The 25,193-nt window shown below is 28.5% G+C and overlaps 1 protein-coding gene across 2 annotated transcripts in view; it reads left to right on the top strand.

Annotated features, from left to right (window-relative positions):
- Positions 1-15,561: 15,561 nt before the first annotated feature.
- Positions 15,562-25,193, top strand: part of LOC126833221 (gastrin/cholecystokinin type B receptor-like) — a 90,683-nt gene continuing 81,051 nt past the window's right edge. For both annotated transcript variants that reach the window (XM_050564419.1, XM_050564416.1), the window contains exon 1: positions 15,562-15,846. The gene's annotated coding sequence lies outside the window, so the exon portion shown is untranslated. The remainder of the gene's footprint in view (positions 15,847-25,193) is intronic.

The following is a 25,193-nucleotide window of genomic DNA, read 5'->3' as shown; positions in this document are numbered from 1 at the left end:
TTTGTTTACTTTCTTCGATGTGAATAAAAAGATAAATAACCGACGATGCTTACAATTGCTATTTAAATTCTTGTCTTCGCTAAACTCGTCATTGTAACTATAATTCCATACTTATATATATAGTAAAATACTAAATTCGAACTTTTCGCACACCTGTACAGTGTGCGCACAAATACCTTTTCATCCTCCGGCATAACATACATGCATCATATTAATAGTATACCTGGAAAATGTTACTATGTCTATATGTGTATAAGATATTTACATAGTTATAGAATATAATAAATATCCGGCGTGCATAGTACACTTATTTCTAGATTAGCGGACGTCGTGTAAACGTTAAACTCACGTCCGGAGGTATTTTCTCCTTCCTTACAGTTAAGTGAAGGTACAGTATGGATATAACGTGCGAGAAGAAAATAAATAAATAAAATAACTGCGAAGATCATTAAAAAAAAGTTGGTTCAACATATTGTGCATCGGTTCTGAAATGAATAGGAGTTAAAAGCCAAAAGAGATTGCGATAGAGAACAATATTGTAGTACGTGATAGCTGCGACAAGCAGCCTACAAGACCATTGTATTGATATGACACCCACATGCCATATTTTTCAATTTAATAAGAGGTTCGGTTCAAGAATTTATATCAGAATTTTAATTTGAAAAAAACGAGTTCAACCTCCTCATTACATTCGTTTATGGATAGTTAATTGTTTTATTTTACCACCGTAGAGTCTATTTAAAACGTGTGTCACTAATACATTAAACGATTTTTCACCCCTTTTAGGATAAGTAGTTCAGTATCTAAATATATAGATGATACGAATTGTACTTGTCCAATTTTTTTATGCTTTTAAAATTATAAAACAGAAATTGGATATTTTGAATAACGTTGCCAAAATATTTGGTAACTCTATTGCTTTTAAGGTTTTAACTACTTATCTTCGGAATCTAGGCTACATATTTCATAACTATTCTGATGGTGGTAAGTCAATTTATTCATCATAAATTATCGGCTTCTGAAATATCTGAACTGGGCTTGGATATTAAATTTAGGCCCGTTTATTATTTATGTCGTATTTCTCTTGCGCGTCCCATTCATTTTCTTCTTTCATACCACGCGATAGAAATTAATGTACTAACGGTTTTTTACGCTGTTTTCACACATTAATTGTTGTGAGTAATGAATTACGACCTATTTTAATTATAACCCCGGTAAATAATAATAAGCAACTTTTTTCAGCATCACTCTACCCGGCGAAGCTATTGGTTAGGGTCTATTTGCCTCCTAGTATAAATCTTTCCATTAACGGGAGTTAAACTCGGTAGATCGTGTATGGAGATCTAATCATTTTGATCAAGGTATTGTCTGCGACAATACCTTGTAAGATGTAACATTTTTTTAAAAACAATGATTATCATATAAAGTTTAGCCTGCATATCTTCATTATCTCTAGTCCTGTACAAACATATATATATATATATTTTTTTTTTTAATTATGTTGTCGATCTTTTGAAACCAGTTGATGACTTGACCTACTTTGAACGTGCCGCCGTAAAATGTATGTTGAAATATGATAACATAAGCTTTAGGTAGTGATAATTAAAGCGCCTAGAACACAGGGATATAAGTGACATTTTTACAAAATCTGAGTTAAGTCCACAGCTAAACTACAAAGTACAAATTGTCCATTTTATTTGGTGGTAAAGATATAAAAGTGAATTATTCATCATTTTCTGTGATCTGGTAGTAAATCACCTAACCCCTAAACGAAAACGCCATATGGATGTAAACTTTGAGTTTGATTTTCTCGAAATCAATAAAATGTCACTTATACCCCTTGTGTTCTAGGCGCCTCAAATATCGTTTACGTTAAGCGGAACTCGTTAGTTTATACACGGCAGTGTAGTCGAAATATGGATCCAAATAAATTATAATAATTTGAAAAAGTATATAAAAATGTCATCTGAACACGTTGAGTGTCATATTTCTGTCAAACGAAAAAAAATGAACTTACAATTAGTCTTTATTATTAGGTTACACGAGGCAAATTATATTATAATCATCCAAATTGTGACAAACAAAACGCGACTGCTGACTATAACATCGAATAACGTTTTTGGAATGATTAAACAGCATTAGAACACAAGTTATTTGGCTAGGGCAACAAAATAAAACAAATTCAATTCTTTGTATATTTTTTGAGTAAACGGTCGAATAGAATAAACGAAAAGTTATTATAGGACGATTGTAGATAACAAACTTTTAAGAAATTATAAGTAAGCGTTTTTTGTTTTACAGCCATTTTTTGCATTTAGAAAACCGGCAACGTTTTTCGATGTATACATAATATATAAATTCGTAACAGGTGGTTAGGTTAGGGAATAAACTTTATCGCTGCAACTTAGAAGGTCTACATAAATTATATTATTATTGTGTTATTGAGTCAAGTACTCGACTATTAAGTAGTTTTTTTTTTTTACAATATGGCATCCAATAATAAAAAATATAATATTTATTGATGTTATACATGTACAGCTTATTTTTGTAGTATAAAATATATTATTGTAATCGGTTTTTTTTTTGGAAGTCACGAAAAAAAAATGCACATTATATTTGTACGATTGCTATAAATATTAAAAATATATTTATTGTTGGCATATTAAGCTAATCAAAACGAAAAAGCGTAGGTTCCTAACCAGCCCGGACGGGATATTATATACCATGAAGAAGACGAGGATTTTCGAGCGCTAACAAAGCGTAGAGAGAGTGTAAAAAGCGCTGTCGCATCTGTTAGAAATCTTATATTATGACACATAAGTAACATGTGGTGAAAATTGCGTGAATCTGCCACACAAACTGAAGTAATTTCGCTAAACGACATTAAGTATTCGTTTAATTGCCACTTAGCTCGTTACAAAATAGAACATGAGCAACAAACAAGGTCGCTCAACACCGCACTCACGTATCAACTATGGTAAAAATAATCATGTATTGTGTCTGTCAAATAAATTTTATAATATCCTAATGCGATTGCCGATATAGATCAATGACTATCCAAACTATATTTCCGTTGGCCTGGAAGTACCTTTTTTATACATGTACAACTTGAAAAACACTTCCAGCAAAATTCGTTTGACAAATAGTCACAATAATCGGTTCGGCATGTTTTATTTTAATGTAAAACAGATATGATTTGTTACGGTAGCATCGTTGTAATTATGAGAAGGACTATGAGAACTAATACTAAAATAAAATAATTTAGTATTTACATTAAATAATTATTGATAAATTTAGCTCGCATACAGTATACCTTTATGTAGTATGTAACTAGTAGACCGATAGGTCTACTAATAGTTTAAAAACTTTTAAAAACAATTTTGTAAACTTTTATAGTATTATATATATTATAGTCTCTTCAACTTATGTAATATTTGTGTATATTTATTGTACAATTATATTATTTAATAGTATTGTATAATAAAATATGAAATAAAAAAAACATAAAATTAAATAAGGTAATTACTAAATCCATAATTTTTCACAAAATTATCAACAAAGTAAATTTATTTTAATTGAATGTTTTCATCATGTTGTTCATGTTTTCGAAGTTATTTTATTTATGAGTAAAATAATATTTGTACATCGTTTTGAAGGTCTTTTCGATGAATTACGAGAATTTAACCCACCACTGCATGCTTTTATTTATTCGAATAAACATACTTGAATGTATCTACTATATACTACTCAAAAGAAATGAAAACATTTTTTTTTTTTAGTTTTAATTTCGCGAAAAACGCCAGTGAAGGTTTAACTAAGGCATTTGTTTATAATTGTATAGTTGTTATATTATTATATTGTGTCCCGCGATATTTTTAGTCATATGAACCTATAGTTATTGACCGAGTTTACTTTATTAGGCCAATTAGGCTACCGTCGGATAAATGGAAATTAAAAATAATGAACTCCATATGACGCGACAAAAAATCATATTAATTCCAATTATTGCACATAAAAGAAAACACTTAGTAACGAAGATCTCAAAGTGGCATTTTAAGAGCATTCCGAGTTACTGCCCCTGACATATTTAATGTAACATGTGTTATACATATTATATTATCCCAAAGTAAGTAGTAGAAAATCTAATTCTCATACCATAAAAATTAATACGAAAATATTCTTTATTTTATTATTTATTATTATTCATATACTTTTTATTAATTGTATTTTTATTTCGTTATACCTACCCACTAGTATATGTACATGTCATAAATCATGTATTTAAAACGTTTGGCAGTGATTTTATGATGATTTTTTTTTTATTAATCAGTGTTGTTCCCATATATTTTTTGCATAATAATGGATGAATGATTGGATTTACTACAATAAATAAACGATCAATATAGTTGGAGTGACACTTTCAATTAATATATTTTAAAGCGTTTTAGTTTTGAATTAGAATCGGAATACTACTCAATCGAATGCTATTAATCACTGGTTTAGATTATTCATGTTAACACTATTTGAAACCGAAACCAAACAATAATAATAATAATAATAATAATAATAGGTAATTGGCACGGTTTGTAAGAAGATTTAAGTTGTAGAAATGCAATGTTTTATGTATAATTATGCATAGTTTTGTGTTTATTGATTTAATTATATCTTTGCATTTAAAATAATATAAAGAAAAAAATTGTTTTTGTAATAGTAAACAGTTATTTTTGTTTTTATTAATAAAAATTGTATTATTTATATTATACACATTAGGGTGTACCAAAAAAAATTTTTTTTTTGTTCTTCTCTTGACATTATGTTCCTTGGGGTAAAATAATATTTCCCTATTTTTTCAGATTTTTAAAATTATTTTTAGAGGTTGCGAGCATCAGTTTTCCAAAAACATTGTTTTTTTTTTATTTTTTTATGGTATAAATATAAATTTTAAACAAATGTTGCTTGTATACAAAATCATCATTAGAAAAGAGGAATAAACCAATATTTTTTTTTTTTACAAAAAAACTACTATCCAACTAATTTATGCCCTGGAATGTAAAATTTGCGAAAAAATTTATATATATACCCTTAAAAAAATTAAAAACAATGTTTTTGGAAAACTGATGCTCGCAACCTCTAAAATTAATTTACAAATCTGAAAAAATAGAGAAATATTATTTTACCCCAAGGAATATAATGTTAAGAGAAGAACAAAAAAAACAAAACAATTTTTTTTTTGGTACACCCTAATATATATATATAAACACGGGTTAAGGCCCATTTCGCCAACACACGTATCGGTTTTATGCAGTATAAGATATAAAAAAAAGTTCCAATTTTCCAACATCCTTTTGTCTAAATTGCATTGCGACAATAATCGCACAGTAATCTTTTTTATAACGTTTTTATGAACTCACAATCTTGTTAGTATTATTAGTACACGAGTAGAAAACGTTATTCTGACTTAGTCAAGTGCTTAAAGTTTAGCGTACAGAAAACGTATTACACTTACATCATCTTCGCCCATAAAGCTTTCTGAACTTAACCTGGAAGAAGAATATTGATCAATGTATGTGTTTTAGTAGCGTTTTAGTTTTTAATGTCGGGATAACTGCAATACACTAGTGACTCGTCTATAGGTAAAGTTTTTGGTTTACCGCTATAAAGCTGTTGTGATTAATCTCGGGGAAAGCTCATTAGGTTTTGTAATTAAATCATAAAATAGGACCGTTATAAACGCCTACGGTCAGCGTTTGGTAGGAAATTACAGTAGCCAGTGTAACAATTTTTAAGAAAACAGCAGCGCAGTGTAGAGCGCTCTTGCTCGTTAATTACTTTAATAAATAATATTCGAAATTCTCTCTAGAAACTACCATGGAAATTATACAATTTCCTCCTTTAATACTAACTACAGTCTTGCCGACAAAAATTAAAAAAGCGTTGTAATTGAATGTGTAGTAACTACTATTAAAGTTACGGAAATCGTTTACTAATCCGTCCATTATTTATATTAATAATACTGACCTAATGCCGGTGATGTATTTAAGGGCCAACGTGCTGATAATTTTCCGTGAAAAAACAGAATTTATATGTTTGCAAACACCCAATTTTTCTGCAAATTAAATTAAAATTGTTTTTTTTTAAATTAATAAATTTTTTTGACATTTTTATGTCGTAGCTCTGGCACATAACCCTGGCAAATAACTGAAAAAAGCGTTACCAAAAAAGAAATGGTGTTGAAGATGAGGTTGGGGGTGGGAATGGGAATGGGGTTGGGGTGAGAATTAGCCGGTACATAACCGAAAAAAAGTGTTACCAAAAAAAGCGTTACGCTGTCACGCGCCGCAAGGTAACAAAAACTACGAAGCGACGACGAAAGACAATTATCAGAAAGACCATTTCGGATCCATTTCGAATGTTAATCTGTTACGCTGTTATCTGATATGAGATAAGAGATATGTTGTACGTTCAACGTTCAAATTAGAACCAAATAATAAATTAAAAATAGTTTAATTCTCTAAGTTAAGTTACTTTTGGCCAGATAATAAACACTACAATTTTAGCCAGAAACTTGATTGTACATAATTTTTTAATCTCCTTGGCCTTATGCTGTAACTGGAAGCTCCATGTAATTTTTTTTTTAAATTATAATTCCACAACTAATCTAAATTTATTTAGTACTTCAACAAGACATGAAAATGTTCTATCGTGGTTGCAGACTCGGCTGAAAAATGGCTGATTTTTTTTTTAATACGAGATCACAAGATTCGGCAACGCGCCACCTCCTTATTATCATGTTAAAACCGAAGCTAAAAATAGTAAATTTTTCCGTTTTCCCCCAAATTGTATCTGATTTTCGGAAAGTTTTACTTACAACACGTTTTCTAAATATTCCGGAAAAATACGGTTTTTTTCTGAACAGCTTTTTTGGGATATTTTTAACTCTAAAGCGTATTTAATGAATATTTGTAAACCGTTGTCTAGACTAAAATAATGATGCACACTCACGCCAACCTTTCCCCACCCTCAAAAATGTATTATTGGTTTGACGTTTAAAAGTGTTTAGGTGCATTGCAAGTCTCAACAATGACTTCAGATGGAATTTAAATAGCAAAAACCGTTGTTGCTAAGTTTTAATTTGTACACGTCACTATACCGTTTGCTGATTTTTAATAACTAGGGATATACCTAGATTTTTCTGTTAAATTAGGGTCGTGCAATTCCCACTAGCAGATTTGGGAATGTTGATGTGGAATGTTTATTTTTTAATTTGTTATGATTTGTAGCGTTCACATTAACAATTCAGTAGAAGCTGTTTTACTCAAAAAACTATCACTATGAGTACAGCACAACACAGCATTGCTGCACTTTTTTCATTTGTCATAAAACAACACTGTGTTGTGTTTTTTTAGTATAAGCAATTGCACTAAGTATATAATACGGTGAAACAATGATGTAATTTATACAAATAAAACCACCGTAATTAAATAAAAACATCATAATTCATAACAGATATAATAACATTGCATTATTTTTACTGTAAGTGGTTCAGCCGGCCGCGATAATGATATATACCTAAAGGTTCGACTCACGCAGGAGCGATGTGAATCCACACGGGAAACCCTTCAATGTAATTTATCATGCTATAGTTGCCGTCAGCAAGTCTATGGAAGCAAACCGACCGTAACTTTCGCAAAAAAAAAAAAAAATACCCAACAAATTAGAGGATGTTCGCAAATTTGCTTAGCCACATAATTAGGGCTGCCCGCCTTCCTTTTTGCTATGATGAACACGGCAGACAAGAGATTGTTGCAAATAAATTGTTTACATTTTTAACAAAATTTGACTACATAAGAATTACACTATGTAGAACAGTTATTCAAAAGATGCATTCGACAAATTGTTTAACGTTTCAGCTAAAGTGCAAAACGAAAAGCCATTGAACTACCATTCAAAGCATTTGAAAGCATATTTAGAAAACGAGTTCATTGTGTTCAGGTATAATACAAAAAGAAAAGAAAATTAAATGGAAGGCAGGGATCGATTGTAAGACAAAGGGAATGGTAGGAGAAAACCATTTACATCGAACAGTAATCTCAAGAGAGTTTGATACCCATTTATACTGCCTATTATTTGTATTTGTAGTTTAATAGGACAAAAATACAATTTAAAAAGTAGGAGAACGAACCGAATGATTAACTCACGAATCCTGTATAATTTTTAAATGTATAATACAACTACTGAAATTATACGAATAGCTATTGGGTCATTCCACGTGAAATCACCTAATGGGTGTGTGACTATACCTCAAAAATATTTGAAATTTTTATCATACATTCCTTATAGGTCCTTAATAACAAATAAATTAAAAAAATTAGGCCGTTTTCAGCTTACCACTTATGTTTGAAACCGTAAATTAATAGCAAAAAAAAATTTAATTGGTTCAAAGATGATATAGGTCATAAGAATATAGCTTTAATTTTATAGAAAGAAAAACAATTTTTTTTTTAATTTTTTATTTTTAACCTCAAAAAAGTTTTTGAAAATTTACAAAATTCAAAAAAAAAAAAAATTGAAACCTTATTTCTGGTGTCAAAAAAATTTCTCCATCACCAAACTTTTACCAGATGTCCTACTCACTTATAAGTAAGTATTGTATGAATTTTGAAAATTTCCTTCAGTCACATTTGTGATGTGGGCCATTAAAGTAGATAATTTTTAGTTAAATACCCATGTTTGAAGCCGTAAATTAATAGCAAAAAAAAAAAATTAATTGGTTTAAAGATCATAAGAACTTAACTTAAATTTTATATAAACAAAATATTTGTTTTTAATTTTTAACTTTTTGACCCCAAAAAAAGTTTTTGAAAAATAAAAATAAATTTTTTAAAAATGTTTAGGGTTAAAAAATGAAAAAAAAATATTTTGTTAAAATGTGGTTAAAGTACACTTATTTAGGATTTTAACTGTGTAGGTTTCATGTCTATTTCACTATCGGCGATTAAATTACAGAGTCGGGAACATGATGTGTTTTTAGATAACATTTTTTTAAAAATTGTCCAAAAAAAAATTTTTTAATTTTTTTTGTTATTAAGGACCTATAAAGAATGTATGATAAAAATGTTAAACATTTTTGAAGTACAGTCACACACTCACTGATTTCACGTGGAATGACCCTATAATGAATACGATTGAGTTTAATGAAAAATAAATTTCAAATTTTGTTTGTAAATTAATTTGGTTAATTTAGCAAATAGATGTTTTTAAAATTACAATAATATAAAGGGTTAATGTTGCAATTGGGTAATACTAGTAATAGTAATACTTTTATATTAGTCGTGTTATTCCTAATTCGTGTGCCTTATTTACATCTACTTTTGGAAGCCAATATGTAGTTTAAAAGTGCTCTTATACTTTGACAGTAATGATATCACAGTAATTTTATACTCTATAGTCTCTACTGTTGTCAGCGAAAGTATTGGTACTTATTTAATAAAACACAATTGGTGTACTTGTAGCATAAACCTTAGAGTCCCTGTACGTGTCAGGTTTCGGGCCTTATGTGGTATATATATATATTTATAATGTATTAGCTTATGGTCGATTACAAAGATTAAAATACTTCAATTTAAGATAAGTAGATAGTTAGAAAGGATCGCAGTGTGGGTTAGTAGCAAGTCTATAGATATATTTGTACATATTTACATGATGTACATATTTGTTGTGTACATCTATTATTGTTGGACTTGGTTTTTAGTACACATAAAATTGTACAATGTATAAAAACATTTAAAATTAGTTACCGGCTAATAAATAGTTTCAGGTAAATTCCGGTAAACAGAAATATAATATCTGGGCTTAAATTATTCACGTTTTAATATAACAATAATTACAAAATGCATATTTGGGGATTTTCCTCAGGTTGCCAACGTTATGAAAGCGCGTTAACGCACTATTTACCTTCTTTAGTCTATCTTTATGGGCTAATATTTCTCATTAGCATTGTAGACTCAAAGTAGGTTACCTACCAATACCTACCTAACCTACCTACCATACCTACCTTTTTTTGAAAATCAAATGCTGACTTCACAATCTGTTCGGAAGGGAGGTATACTATAAATCACATCCGGGACAACCGAGATCGTTTTCAGAACTTTTGGGGAAAGAAAAAAAAATAATGATTATAAATAAAAAAAAAGCTACTCGTGACAAATATGAATTCAAATCCTAAACGCAGCGGACCGCTGTAATCGGATTCACTATAAATTTTCACTTGCGGTGTAATATAATATATTATAGTATTTTACCGACAAAAAAAATAATGCATAGCATATATATATATTTTGTATTATATTTTATTTTTCATCCCTAAACGCTGGAAAGCTTAGAGATATACAATTATATTATGTACATACATATAAGTGAGTATTACAATAAGCGGATAATTTCTGACAAAAATAATATTTTTAAAAGTTTAGCACACTTATCTGCAATCAATACAATCAACGGGACATGGCAATAATTAATACACAACGCATGTGCAGCGAAAAGGGACCTTTCTTGCAAAATCAAATTTTGATTTATTGGTTATTCCAAATTCTACTCTAAATTCTGAACATTTTGAGACAAAAATCGTTCTATTTTGAAAATTGGTCTAGTTATATTTGTTTGAATTTATTTTCGGAAATTGGGTTTTTGAGAAAAAACTCTTCAAAGTCTTAAAATGTTTCCAACTTTTTTTTTACATAATTAAGGAATGAAACTTGACCAAAAATTAAAATGAAAAGCCCTTAGCAAATAACATCGCTTTTGTTTCTTAAATATGTTTTCAACTCGATTTGGCCTCTTCTGCGATTTGGATTCTCGCGACAAAGGTCTCTTATCTTTTTCCGCCTCACATAATACTATTACATTTATAGTAAAGTGTAAACACATTTACATTTAGCGAATGGACTTACTTTTATGCAGATCAAGGACAACGGCATTCCTTACAGATGAATTGTTGATTTTTTCGCGGATAGCGTAAGCGTTGCAATTTTTTTCCTCACAAACGAATAGTCTCTGTTTTCAAAATGGGTAATATAATATTTGGATTATGGCCTTTTCAACATTGGCGAAAGCCTTTGTTCGGTGAACCACCGTTTTAACATAATAACGGCGTATATACCTAATAAAGTCAGGCAAATGCATTTTATATACGAATTGCAACTAAATGACAGAAGTCTCCGAGGCCGTCTTGCATATAAAGACAGCGGGGTATTTAAATAACTCGTTTCGTTCTCCGGAGTACAAACATTATGTTATTAACAAAACATTATTATTAATATTTTGTATTATATAGTAGTGAACAATTACAAACATTTATTAGCATATAATAATTTTTGTTGTCAAGTTTTGCTATTATAGTACTTAAAAAAATAGCAACCTAATTACCGCTGTTTTACCCACACATAAGTTTTATAAACAGGTGAGTAAATCACCTATAATTTACTCAAGGTAAGGCAGATTTTAATTTTTTTAAATAGTTTAGTTTTATTTAGTTTACAACACAAAAATCAACTCAGTTTAATTTAAAGTTACCTACTTTAAAAAAAAACGATAAATAATAAGTTTTGTTCAGTCGTAGAAGTATCACATTAAAACCACAATTATTATAGATGGTCAGATTTTCAATTTTTTTTTAAAGTTATTCAATCGGTTAAAACTTTCTGAAAAAAAAATTCATTTTTTTTGTTAACTGTAGTTTTTATAATGAAAAAAAATAAATTTTCATGTAATCAATATATTTTTACAATATTGTCGAACTCTCGGTTCGTGATTAAAGGCTTTTCTAAAACGTTCCATTGGAATAATGCTCAAAATAATTTGATTTGGCTCATGCAAAAAGAGTCATTATCACTTTAATTTAATTTTGAGAAAATTAAAAAAAACTTCCTAGTTCTTTATGAACAGCAAAATCAACAAACCGTTTTCTAGCCCAGGAAATTCTGAATAAGATCCTTTCTTGTATTAAATGTTGAATCTACCCCCAAAAACTGAAAATCCGCGGTTAATTTGTTTTTGCCAGAAATGGGGTTAAGGGCCCTTTTTGTATGAACCAAATCATTTTTTTGTAGGGGTGGAATTCACAGTATTATTATTACTCGAAGCAATATTTTTCTGCGATGTGTAGGCAGAAGCAACGCCTTTATTTTCTTTGCTGGCATATTTTTAAATGAAATAAAGTATAATATACATATTATACACATTATCGTATCTACAAGAATTACGCAAAACGTTCGTTTTGTATCTACTATTTTTGTGTTTTTTTTTTAATAAATGATAATCTCAAACGTTTAAATTATTGTGTATTAACATTATGCGAGCCAAATTATTTGTTTTTATAACGTTTTATTTAAGTGAAATCTAATAACGGGCAACAACGGTCGGGGAATTATGTATCTATCGTTTAACTACTAATGTGACCAAACGATATTAAAATCGATGCCATTTAACGGATTTCATCCAACACTTAAGTGTTAACCCGAATTTAATCAAGTACACCTTGTCACGTCCTAATATGTGTGAAACTTTCCTTGTCTAATGATACTCAATTAATTTAAAACCATGTAAAGATTTTCAGCTTCAAAGCAATTTACGAAAGTTTACTAAAATGAATTTAACTTACCGTTAGTTTACATCAAAACTATTCGTTTTAACAATATTTAATGACAAACTATTTCTCATATTTGTTTGGTAAATAGATAATTACTTTTAAAATTATAGCTTGTAATATATTAAGTGTACGAACCAAATATTATTGTATAAGTGATAAAAGTATAAAGAGGTTAAACTAGAAAGTAAAACTTGAATTCCAAGTATGGTGTTTATACAATGGGTCAAAAAGGGTTAACTTCAATTTTAGTATAAATATTATTTAGTTACTTATCAGAGTATACATACATATCATTTTAATTACCTTTACACATTACCTACTGTCTTTGCATATTGCAAACGGCTATATTATAGTAAAATAATTGTACAAACATTATTAGTGCACTTTTTATCTACTCTTGAAAAAACCACACGTGTAAAACTCACGGCGTATCAAGAGTTGGGTGACATCTCAACCGGCGCTGTGGTAAAAATATGACGTTTAATCAAAGATTACAATATTATTTTTTATCATATATATTTTATTTATTATTATGGACAAATTTCAATAAAAAAAAATCGTCCTTTAAAAAACATGTAAATCCTCTTCTTTGTGTACTTTCAACGTGTAAACGACATACTTGCGACCTTCATCATACTTTTTGATCGTTCATTACATTTTATGTAGAAATTTCATTCTGTCCTTTTTATGTTCCGTTGGCCATCATAAAATTACGATTTACGTGTCCTCCGATATTAACATTTTTCTTAGAACTTATTTTTTCATGTTTTATATACGATAATAATGTATAATATTATACATCTATATTTTACTTTATAATTAAACTTGAATTTCTTATAAAGAGAGAGAAGCAACTTTATTTAAAAAAAATCAAGCGGGCTGCCTAAAACATAGGTTGCCATATAAGACACAGCATACTAGATCAATACAATAGTACATAACACAATTTTTCTTTTAACATTGATGGTAATAATAGTAACACAGGTAAACATAGATTCTTTAAGACAAAAATTAATAAATGAGTAATAAGACTAATAATCCAATAAATGGACGATTGAATAAAAAATACAACAATTACGTAGAATATAGGTGGAAATTGATAATATACAATGTGTCCTTCAGGACTAAAAGACACATCTTACGCAGTTCGTCGACTGCTAGACCGTTCGCTTTGAAGAATGAGACTAGCAACGACGAAGCTGTTCCTCTGGCCCCAAACCACAATCCGGTGACTTCCCAATGAGTTATGCCATAGCGTTGTATTAGGTATGGTATGCATGGAGTGTAGATTGTTTTTTTTTCCTCGTCAACTGATATATCTTGCCTATCGTCGTTCGTTTCCCATCGAATAGTGGGATCCAGAATAAGACCTCTACCCCTTCTTCGATCTAGGACGATAATATCCACTCTTTTATATAACAAATAACGTCTTATAATTATTAGTTAATTGTTTTTAATTTATTTCCACTGCTGTTATTCTTAATAATTTTGTTATATTATAAAAACTTACATGATTATATGTATTTCAAATAAAAACACTTTAATTTTATGATAATGCACGTAACACAGCAACTGAAAACATGTAAATGTGTTACTGTTGCTTGTGCTATAATGTATATTTAATATTATATAATATTACCTGACAAGTGGCAAGATAAGTGGCCGTACACGCAACCCATTTGTTAATTAACAATAGGCCTATTTAATACATTTTTGTTACCATAATAATTTGAACTCATATTAAAACATTTACAATGGAGAATTTTAAATCTAAATGTAAGGTATAATTAGAGATATAAAAGGATGCTTTTGTTATGGCACACAGGACTTTTAATTAAAATCTTTGTGTACGGTTAATATTTGATATTTTGGCTAAGCTCTATAGTTCCATAGGATGTAGTAATAGTTTATTTAACGTAAGTTTGGTAATTATTTTAAAGTGTTTTGCAGTTAATAATCTGAAAATTAGTAAACGCGACGACGGTCGTTAAGTGAGTAGCTTTATGTGACAGCCACGTGGGCGGCTATCATTTAACGATTTATTTATTGGAGTATCGATTCGTAAGAGATAAAATGAGGTAAAATTCTGCTTTAATATACTTTTGGTTTAATACATTGTTATTTAACTTACAGTTAATATGGTAAAAGAGATATAAACGTTTCGTAGTAGGAACATTATTTAATAGCGTTCCAAAAAGCATAACTTAAATTTATGTGAATTTGTTTAGTTGACTTTTTTTCAAGTTCAAAATTAGTTAAGCTTTTAAAATATAATTTATTATTAAATAATTGTTTTCATCAAAATTTGTTGTATGTAGTTATAATGAAAAATGTAAATTTTTGCTTAGTAATCTTTTCAATACTGGGTATAAATAAGTTGTACAGGGGAAAAATATGAAAATTACATTCTCAATGTACTTTTTAGTCGATGTTCATTAGTTTTCTTAAATATCTCTTTTAAAATTTAATTTAATAATATAAAACTTTTTTTTTTAATTAATGCAATATTTTTTTTTTTTTTTGACGACTGTGCTAAATCAATTTTTTTTTCAAATGCAAATTTGTTTTCTAGATTTTAAAAACGTTCCGGCCTTTACAGTTGGGATGATGTTTTGTTCAAGTGAAATCCTGGTACTACCTACGCCATCGACTCATTTCCGTTCTGGGCGTTTTCGGCACTGCTCTCAACACGTACATCCAGAGCTCACATCAACACATCAAGAGTTAAGTAAGCCAAATAAACAAGGTGGTTGCAAAATTGTGGACACCGCTTATGGACAATGTTTGTCACCGGTCAACATGTAAGTAGTCAAAACGTGACCTTCACGGGGTTGCAGCGCCGCGTGGAGTTAACGAAAATGTGTGCTTCCGCCATCGTTGCCGTCCGCGGGCAGTCAACATTTGCTATTCCGACCAGACGGTTCCCGTGAGCGCATCGTTCGCATAATATTGCTGATCATATACGTCTAGGTGTAGTCGGTTACCTTGTAATAATAACAATTATATCATTTGTTTGTTATCATTACTGCAATAGTATCGTTTTCGTGTCGCCTCGTTGCCGCCATCCCACCATCGTCCAAAGAGTACCGAAACAAACCGCTACAATATAAATTAAACCTATACATAAATTAAAATATATTAGTACCGGTGATGTAATCGTTTAATGGCAAGGCCGCAATTCACTGCGATGGTCAACGGTAAGTAAACACTCCAACTTAGTAATCATAAATTGGTTCAAGTATACCATTAAAATACATATTATCCACATATAAGACGGGTTACGACTGGTAAAATATATACTTACCGACGATACGTGTACATTATATCGTAAGTCTTGGGTTATAACTTATAAGTTTTATGATTCAAATCGTACGAGTAAGGTCAGTTCTCAAATAAATATCACATTCATTTTGGTAAACGTTATTGTTTAAAAACTTTATCGAGTCAATCTCGATTACTTTCCAGTTGCTTGAATTTATCTGTACCTTGGATCTAAAAGGAATAATCTCACTTTTTGAAACTTGTAACAATGAGCTTTGAAGTTTTTGTTTTCTCAAAGGCTCTGTATTTACTCTTTTGACACAATTCTTTATACTTTTTACCTAAAAATGCCATTTTTACGAATTATAAAAATATGTTTCATTTACATGTTTAGTTGTCTACTAACTAACTCATTAGTTGACCAACAATTGAACTTTAATCCATAGACTGAAAACTCCATGTCAAACTACAATCACAGTAATATATTATTATAGTATCATAATAAAATAATACTAGTTTTACTCGATGGGTCGCCCACTAGGCACATTGTAGACTTAAAATGTAATAATTTATTAATGATAAAATAAAAGTTCAATTACAGATAACTCCTTTAAAACACATTGACTTTAACTATGAAAACTTTTAAATAACTGCTCGTATACACTACAGCCACGTAGAAAAAAAAAGTGCACCTGACATCTCACCAAATACGATTAACGCTCATAATTTGTAACAAAATTGTTATTCATTATTAATAAAAATTGGTTATTAGTTAATTTTATGTCATACAAAGAATATTTTATATTATAACCGTAATTTTACATAATTTATGTGTATAAATTATTGTCTGGTAACTAATTTTATTCTAAATAATATAATTTATTCAAAATAATTACAAATTAATTGGATCCTTTACAAAAATGAAGTTGGATTATATTTTTTAAAAACATATGTTATCTTCAACCTTTCGGGCAACAGCCAATTAATTTAATACTATATAATGTATAATATTATAAGTTAGGCGTTTATAGTAATACTACATCGGTAATGCCTTAGCATTTTTTGCTTGATAAAACGTTTAAAACAAATATTATTGTTGTCGATAAAGGCGAGTGCTTGTCGGTAAACGAAAGTTTACCACTTCTAATTATTATTATATTATTATTTTAATATTACTGTTAAATCGGACAAAGCAAATAAGTTCTAACGTGCATGGTTGATTATAAACACTTGGGACCTAATCGACAAAGTAGCCCATATCAAAATGGAGTGCAGTAAATTATAATAAAAGACAACAGTTACGATTTCACCATGCTATTGCGCATTTAACGTGGAAAAAAGATGTTTTATTGTGGAATAATATTGACAAAATTACTTTTTTGCCATACATTTTTTTTTATGTGGTATTGTTTTTTGCTATTAGTTTATTTAACATGTTCACACTTAAAATTTTAAAAATATGTTTAATTGTAACATTAAAAATCATTAAATCATCAAAAAGGCATCCTCAAAAAAGGCTTTAATTTTGCCAACTGTTTATATTATGGGATAAATTTATCAAACCACGATTCGATAAACAAGTTTTTTTATTTATTTTAAATTGCAAATTTACATTTTTAGTTTTCAATGTTATCCATATTATATAGGTCGAAACAGTTAATTTTAAATATTTATTTAAATCTAATGTTGAACTCTGACAGCGGAAAACCATATAAAAGGCAGATTTTAACATTAATATAAATAATAATATAATAAAAAATCGTAAGTGTTTAATACAGATAATAGCGATTACGTTCATAACCATTGTACATTTAAAATTCTATTTAAAATATAATGAAATGTTTACGAATTTTATGTTTTATAGTACAGATGCTCGGTACTTTATATGATAATCTGTCGACCCCTTTTTATAACTTAGAAGTCTGCTATTTCCCAATGTCTAGGAATCACGAGATTTACCATATTCCCGCAGACAGATCCAATTTGTTAACCAATAAGCGCTTGTTAACCCTATACGGTTACTAAGTAGTAAAGTTGTAAATGATTCCTATAGTGACATTTTTTTTCCCGCCATAATTCACTTTTTTATTAAACTTTTATTGTTCCACGTTTTTATATTTTAGTATATGTTAACTTTAGTTATTACCTTACTCTATTGTATTTGTATTATTATCCTTTTGTTATATTAGTTGCTTTATATGTTGTATATTATACTTGTCATAAAAGCCGTTTCGCGTACATACTGTAATAAATTACAAGATTACCTACTAAACGCGTTTTAGTTTTTTTCCTAGCAGTTTCGATAATAATTGAAAATAAATATTTTATTCTCAGCTTAAACTAATTATATACTACCACCAATTTTAGCTGTGATGCAAAGCTGAAAATGTATTTACAATTATAATATGTTTGTCACTTAAAAAATAATAATATTCAAAACTGGTTTTCGACCGGTGTTTATTTTTAAGATTATTCTCGCATTAGTTAAATAATAATTTAAAAAAAGTATTATTTTATTAATATAAAGGCAATATTTGTGATATTAGTTTTTTTTTTGTTTTCCTCAATAAAAAAGAGGTTTTAAAAATTGTATATTATGTTATAAATGCATACGAGATCTATCTTAAGTCTGGTTTTCAGACCTTGACATTTCAAAACTATGCCTAATAAACGGGAAACCTAAACAAATTAAAATTTTTACCCTTTCGGGTGAAATAAAAAATGTATAACAACTTACAATTCAATTATCTTAAAAAGAGGAAATTTTGTTCTTTACTACGGCGATCGTATAACAAAGTACAAAAATAAAAACCTAGAAATAAATAGAATTTTCAGAGTATTTGGCTGTTTAATAATAATATTATTAAACAGTCAGTCACCGTGGTGACCATACTATATAGTATATACTATCGTCATAGTATCTAGTACAGAAACCGAGTACAATAACAATATGTAGTTTATGATCTAATAAGCGTATATTGATTATTATTATGACAGAATTGTTAACACTCGTAAAGCTAACCACAATGTTAATTAATAATAATGACTTAGCTTCCAGACAATCGCTTTAAATATGTGTATTCCTATTACAGATTTGATTACAATTAAATTTGATGATCATCCTACACATTTGATAATCTAATAAGGTCAAGGTCAGAATAGGTGAAAGTTATATTGGGATTTTTGAAATTTAATTTCGCTTATTAAGTTCGCTTAGTCTCGTTTATTCTCTTAATTGGTTGTTTATTATTTAATGGCATATTCGGATTATCATATCAAACTTTATACATGTATACATATTATACTTGAATACATTTAAAAAATAATGGTTTTTGCATATTGTATAGTCAAATACACTCAGACTGGTATAGTAAAAATGTATGTAATTTATTTTTTCTTAAAATAAACACATCTCTGATAAATAAAACAAAAAGATCTCTGATCGACATTCTTATTTTGTTTGTAATACGTTTGAAAACGATGAGAAATATAAGAAATATTGTGAAATTAAACGGATTTTTTATTGTGAGATCTCCTAGTACATGTTTATTTTTTTCTTCTTAATTAACATTTATTGAAACTATTTACAATCTATACTATATGTACAATGAGTAAATTTAAATAATACAATTAGAATTGGCAATGATAGGGCGGCGAGGAGGAGACTCACGGTAAAGCCACCCGTACAATAAGAAATTAAGTTAGTTATCGTTAAGCAAATCTCTTGACCAAATGCGTTTGAGACGTCTGTTGGATTGCCCGGTAGTGTTTTTGAATGCAGTTAAGTGATGAGACGGTTTGAATGTCATTGCCTTTTATAATGGAGTCTCAAGTAGAAGATAGCCTGGCACCTGTTAAAACTTATAATATATTTTCTTATATTTAGCAAAATTAATTCAATTAAACAAAATCTACTATGTATTCGTATAGTGCTTATTTTGGACTCTATGAAAATCATTGTTAATGATGTTGACTAATGACTACAAAAATCAATCGCCGAGGTTATAACCAAAAATTAACGTTCATTAAAGTAAAATTTGAAAATTGGAATAACGAATAACAAAACTATTAAACATTTGTTTTAAAAAACTGAATAACCGATTATTTACTTTCCGATTATTTAGAGCTGTTTAAAAGGTAAATAAATAAAATTAGTGTCGTTGTAATATAATACAAATAATTAGTTAAAAAATAATATTTTTTATTTCAATAGATTGATTATTGATTCGTGATTTTAACATAACATTACAATTAAATATATTATATTGATACTGAAAGTTTAATCTTTAAGTATTTGTTGAAAATATTGTTGTCCAAGAATATATTTTAACAAGCAAAATCCTTCTATATCTTAGTATCACTATTACTAAGATGTAATAAAATAGGTTGAACAAATTATAAACTTTAAGCAAATTAACATAATAATGTATTTTGACTAAAATAGGTATATGTAATATTGCTACCGTTAACTATGGTATTAATTGAAATTAGCTCAAAGCGTTGTTGTACTTGTAATATTAAAATATTTCCACCTAGTTGTAAAGCTTTACAACTAAACTACGATTAAATCTGTACTTTTTAAATGTATTCATCAAATAGGCGCTCTATCATGGCCACAAGCCGGTTGTTCTCTCGTTTAACTTACTTCACTACTTTTTTTTCACTACCAAGCACACAATCCTTAGGCCATATAAGCAAATAGCAATGAGCTTTCTAATCGGTCTAATCGGTGTACACAGTCTTTGTAACCGCCATTATATTAATTGTCTTTGCTTTAGTGTAGTTTCATATCAGGTGTCTGTTGTGGACTTCTGTGTAATTAGGTCACTTATTAATTTAACAAATTACAAAACGTTATGATCCATCAAAATATGTCTACAAACAGGTATAGTTTCTCTTATTACAGCCGAATCCCTCGATTATTTTACGCACAATGTGTTTTAAAATAATTAGTTACCTAATACAAAATGTTTACAGCAATACTAATTTAGATTATTTATAAAAAATATGTTATAATGTATAAAGTTCTTTCAATATTTGTTTTTTATTCGTCTAAAAAATACCCGAGGTATCCCTAATAGCAAACAGTCGTTACACCGGGATTTGGCTACAGGACCTGTTTCAAACCCCGTGTCAGTGTAATCCAAGCGAAACCACCAGGTATTATTGCAACAACCGAGCAACATCTACAAAACATAATATTAATGGCTCCGCTGCCCGATGTATGGACATCGTCCAAACAAAGCACAAGCAGCGTTACGTCTCATATATTTATACAGGAGATAGTTAACCATCAAATAAAGTATTATCCTCCTAACCTTACCTGAACCATAAAGTCCACGAAAAACTATTATTGACGTTTCCTTAAATAGTTTCAAATGTTTATAAAAATTAATAACATTGTATGATATTGTATAAAGAACAAAATGTCCAATAAATAAGATTTAAAAATAAATTTCGAAAATATGTACTTTTATGCTATTACTGTCCAGTTTGATGATTTCAATGTATAAATTCCGTTTAACCTATCAACAATAATAATTATTAAATATATTTCAAATTACTACATTTGTGTGTAATGTGAGCCTGTACTTTCTATAATTTGCTCCTTTACAAACATCACATCCGTACAGATAATTGCCATCCCGTTTCGAATGCCAACGCATTATTATTCTAATTTTTTATGTTTATAAGACGTAAATAATAGATTACATTATTATTTTTTCATGTATTACATTAAATTCAACTCATTGAAGTAACTTTGGCCGTTTTCGATTTTTTTCTCCCGAGTTAATATATTTGTAACTACTTATTATGTTCGTCAGTTACAACAAAATTCTCTCTTTGTTTATTTTCATTTCAAAAACCAGTGCCACGATTATTATGTAAAAAATAATATCGTCTCGCGACTTCAAGTCTGCTAGAGTGATCCTTAAACTACCATGCGAGATGGTTTTTTTTATATGGAGTCTATAATGTTAATTAAAATTATAACGCCACACATATTTAATTAAAAAATAAAACATTAATTTACGTTACAAATGCATGATTTCGACGTAGATAGTATTCAATTCACAACCATGCAATTTTTTCCCTTTTCTGTGTTCAATGACATTTTATAGAGACTGGTTCGGTTTACTTATAGTTTTCTCATCTTACCCGATTAGCAAGTCAATATATAATATGTAATTATAGTACTATCAATGGAAGTAGGACAATAGAAAGATACTGTTTTTTTCTTTTATACTCTTTTAATATCAATTGCACAAACTACGACTTATTTGTTAAAACAAAATATAGTAATAGAAAATTTGTTGACAAATTGTATTAAAACTGACTCTCGCCCTTTGGGGCGTCAATTTAGTAATAAATAAATAAAAAAATAACTCACAATATTAGACATACATTGGATGACTATCCAATATATTTATTTGTTTAGGATTTCATTGTAATGTTATATGCAATAATTTTAGTAACGAAAATAGTTGGGATGGAGCATATGGGGGTGGAAAAAATCACAGGTATACAGCAATTATTAAAACAGAAAACACATTCAAATAAACGCTTCGGTGCGAATCTGTAGATGGTAGAACTATTCAATATCGATAAAAACGTTGTAAAGGAAAAAATTAAAAATTGCTTATATTATTATTTTACGAGTAATATAAGATTATACGTAGTAATATGGTTGAAACGATTAGGGTTGATAGTCTGTCTATAATACTTTGTTACTAATGGTACCCGTTATCTCAATTAAAATTAATATATATTTTAGATATTTATTGACTGATGATTCACACATAGCAACCTAGAACTGTATTATGGTCAAAGTGTGATTTTCCCTTTTTTTGAGCTGGAGTAGTTACAGTAGCTGGAAACTAATTGTTTTTTAAATTATGTGTTTTGATATATTACAATGGTTCTTAATTTTGTTTATATAAATTAACTGGTCGTTAGTACAACTTGGTTTAACTATTCAGAAAAGTTTTGTGAATCACTGAGAAATAATAAAAGGTTAAGTAATCATAATTTCTACGATAAAAGTCCTTTGTTCCAAAAAACAGTGACTCAACCTAATTGTATTTATATCAACTAAAAAACTAACAGCGTAAATATTACTTGTTGTCCTACAATGTTTTCCAATACGTATAATAGACTTTACTTATACAAGTCAAGTAGATTCTGATTATCCCCACAGAAAGTTTCTCAATAAATAACAGTAGTTAGCGTAAGTTCTACGACATTATAATTCTCCAACACCCAAACGAATGATTAATACACTAAATATATTTGTAACGCATATTTTTCACTCTGGTACAATTTTATATTTTCTCTGGAATTTTAATTTTTATAAATTTAATAAAATAACGGTTTAGAAAATTGTTTTTTCAATAAGGAATGGCAATTATTAAACTGTCTCTATACTAAACTTACTCATAAAACAATCATTTATAATCATTTTAAAGAAAAACCCGAATTACCTACTAACATAATCTTAACTAATAGATCTAAACGAAGTACTCATTAAAATTGTAACGTTTCTGAAAATAAAAATACTATAATGTATTATTTATCATTATTTAATTTGTATTAAAGAAAAAATAATTTACAAAGCGTTATGAATAAAATAATACAGTAATCATTAAAAAGGTGTTTATAGTAAATATATTAGTTAAATATTTTTTTTTTTTTAATTAGCCATTTTGAAATATTGTAAAAATTAATTACTAAAGTATATCGAAACTAAAATTTGAGTAATTTATTTTTAATAGAGCATCTTTATATTTTATGCAAGTTTTTCAGTTATAAAAATATGAGAATTAGCTGTAAAATAATAAAAAAATGTTATTAGAAAAAAATCCGCCAGCTTAACAACTTTTTAAATAATAAGGTAATCAATGAAAAAAATATATATTGTATTAATTACATTTCAATGTTTTCGAATCATGATCATTATATCACCATTATTATTTATTAATTATAACGCCTTTGTTTTGATTAATCGCCTGTATAAACATCAAAACGGCATGACTTTTATATTTTATATTTATTAACAAATAACGTTTGATTTATTATTTATATGTACTTATATAGGTTTCAAAAATATAATAATATATACAATTTTCTCAACATAAACTAAATTAATGAAACAATGTTTCCTTTTGCAACAATTTGACCTAACGTTCAACTATGTGTATGATCAACGTTTTTATAAAACGTTCGAAAGATAGAGCTCAAATTTGATACGTCTAAAAACTATTCTCTGTTTGTCTGTTAGTTAGTTGAATCGACCCCGAGCGAATCTAGTTGTAACAGTAAGTTAAGAATAAGTGCAAAAATTTGTAAAAACAGAGTTAATTTTACTTAGTTTAACATTTATCGGATAGATAGCGCTGTTGTAAATTTAAACATTTTAACATTTCATTCCCTTAACGGATTTTTCCAAAATCTAATCAAGATCTAGCATTTATTGATCGTCTTAGGATAAATCAATCATAATTATATTTAACCCATAAAATAAAAATATCATTAATTAAAGAATTTATGCGATTGTGCCTGTAAAGATCTATCTTTTTATGTATTATTATAAATACTAATTGCAATAAAAAGTGCTACAAAAATCGAAAAGTATGTCATGGTACTCCAGGTCATATTGTCTACTTATCAATTAGTCAGCATCCACAATATTACTTGGCGAGTTTTATCACTTTTATTATTTTTCTAGAGTTTCGATTGGAATGTTATGGTTAATAAAGGTTAATATAGTACTGCTGACATAATATGTTACTTTTCACATGGCAGACCTAAAAATGTGTTATTTTAGATCAGTTTAATAGTTTAATATAGTATATACTAAACGGTTAGTTAATATAGAGAGAAATTTATAATAGTATATTTCAATACATTTATATAATTACCACAAAAACACATAGCGCAAGTGTGATAACAATATTTGGACTTAGTGATTTCTGGGTATGCAACTGAGACAATTAACCAAAATAATATTGTTTTTGTGTTCTTACGATTACACGCAAATAAATTAATTCAATTTTAATTTAAAATAGTTAAACGGTGTATGTACTATTAAGGCTGTACATGTGTAGGGCTTTAACTATTTTGTACTTTCTAAATAACGCGCATATTTGTACCTACGATAATTGTATTTATTTAGTATTAGTATAGTAAATTTTCCTAAAGTAATTATTATACACAAATTAAAATTTACTACAACCGTTTTCGTTTTTTTTTCTCGATTATAGCTGTTCACTCAATACACACAGTG

The sequence above is a fragment of the Adelges cooleyi genome, unplaced genomic scaffold (assembly GCF_023614345.1).
Source record: "Adelges cooleyi isolate 19-005CV unplaced genomic scaffold, UGA_ACOO_1.1 ACOO_flye_CR_arks_rails_tigmint_CR_PRNA_2, whole genome shotgun sequence".
NCBI classification, from domain to species: Eukaryota; Metazoa; Arthropoda; class Insecta; order Hemiptera; family Adelgidae; genus Adelges; species Adelges cooleyi.
Note: the sequence above shows the minus strand (reverse complement) of the source record. Positions and strands in the feature narration are given on the sequence as shown.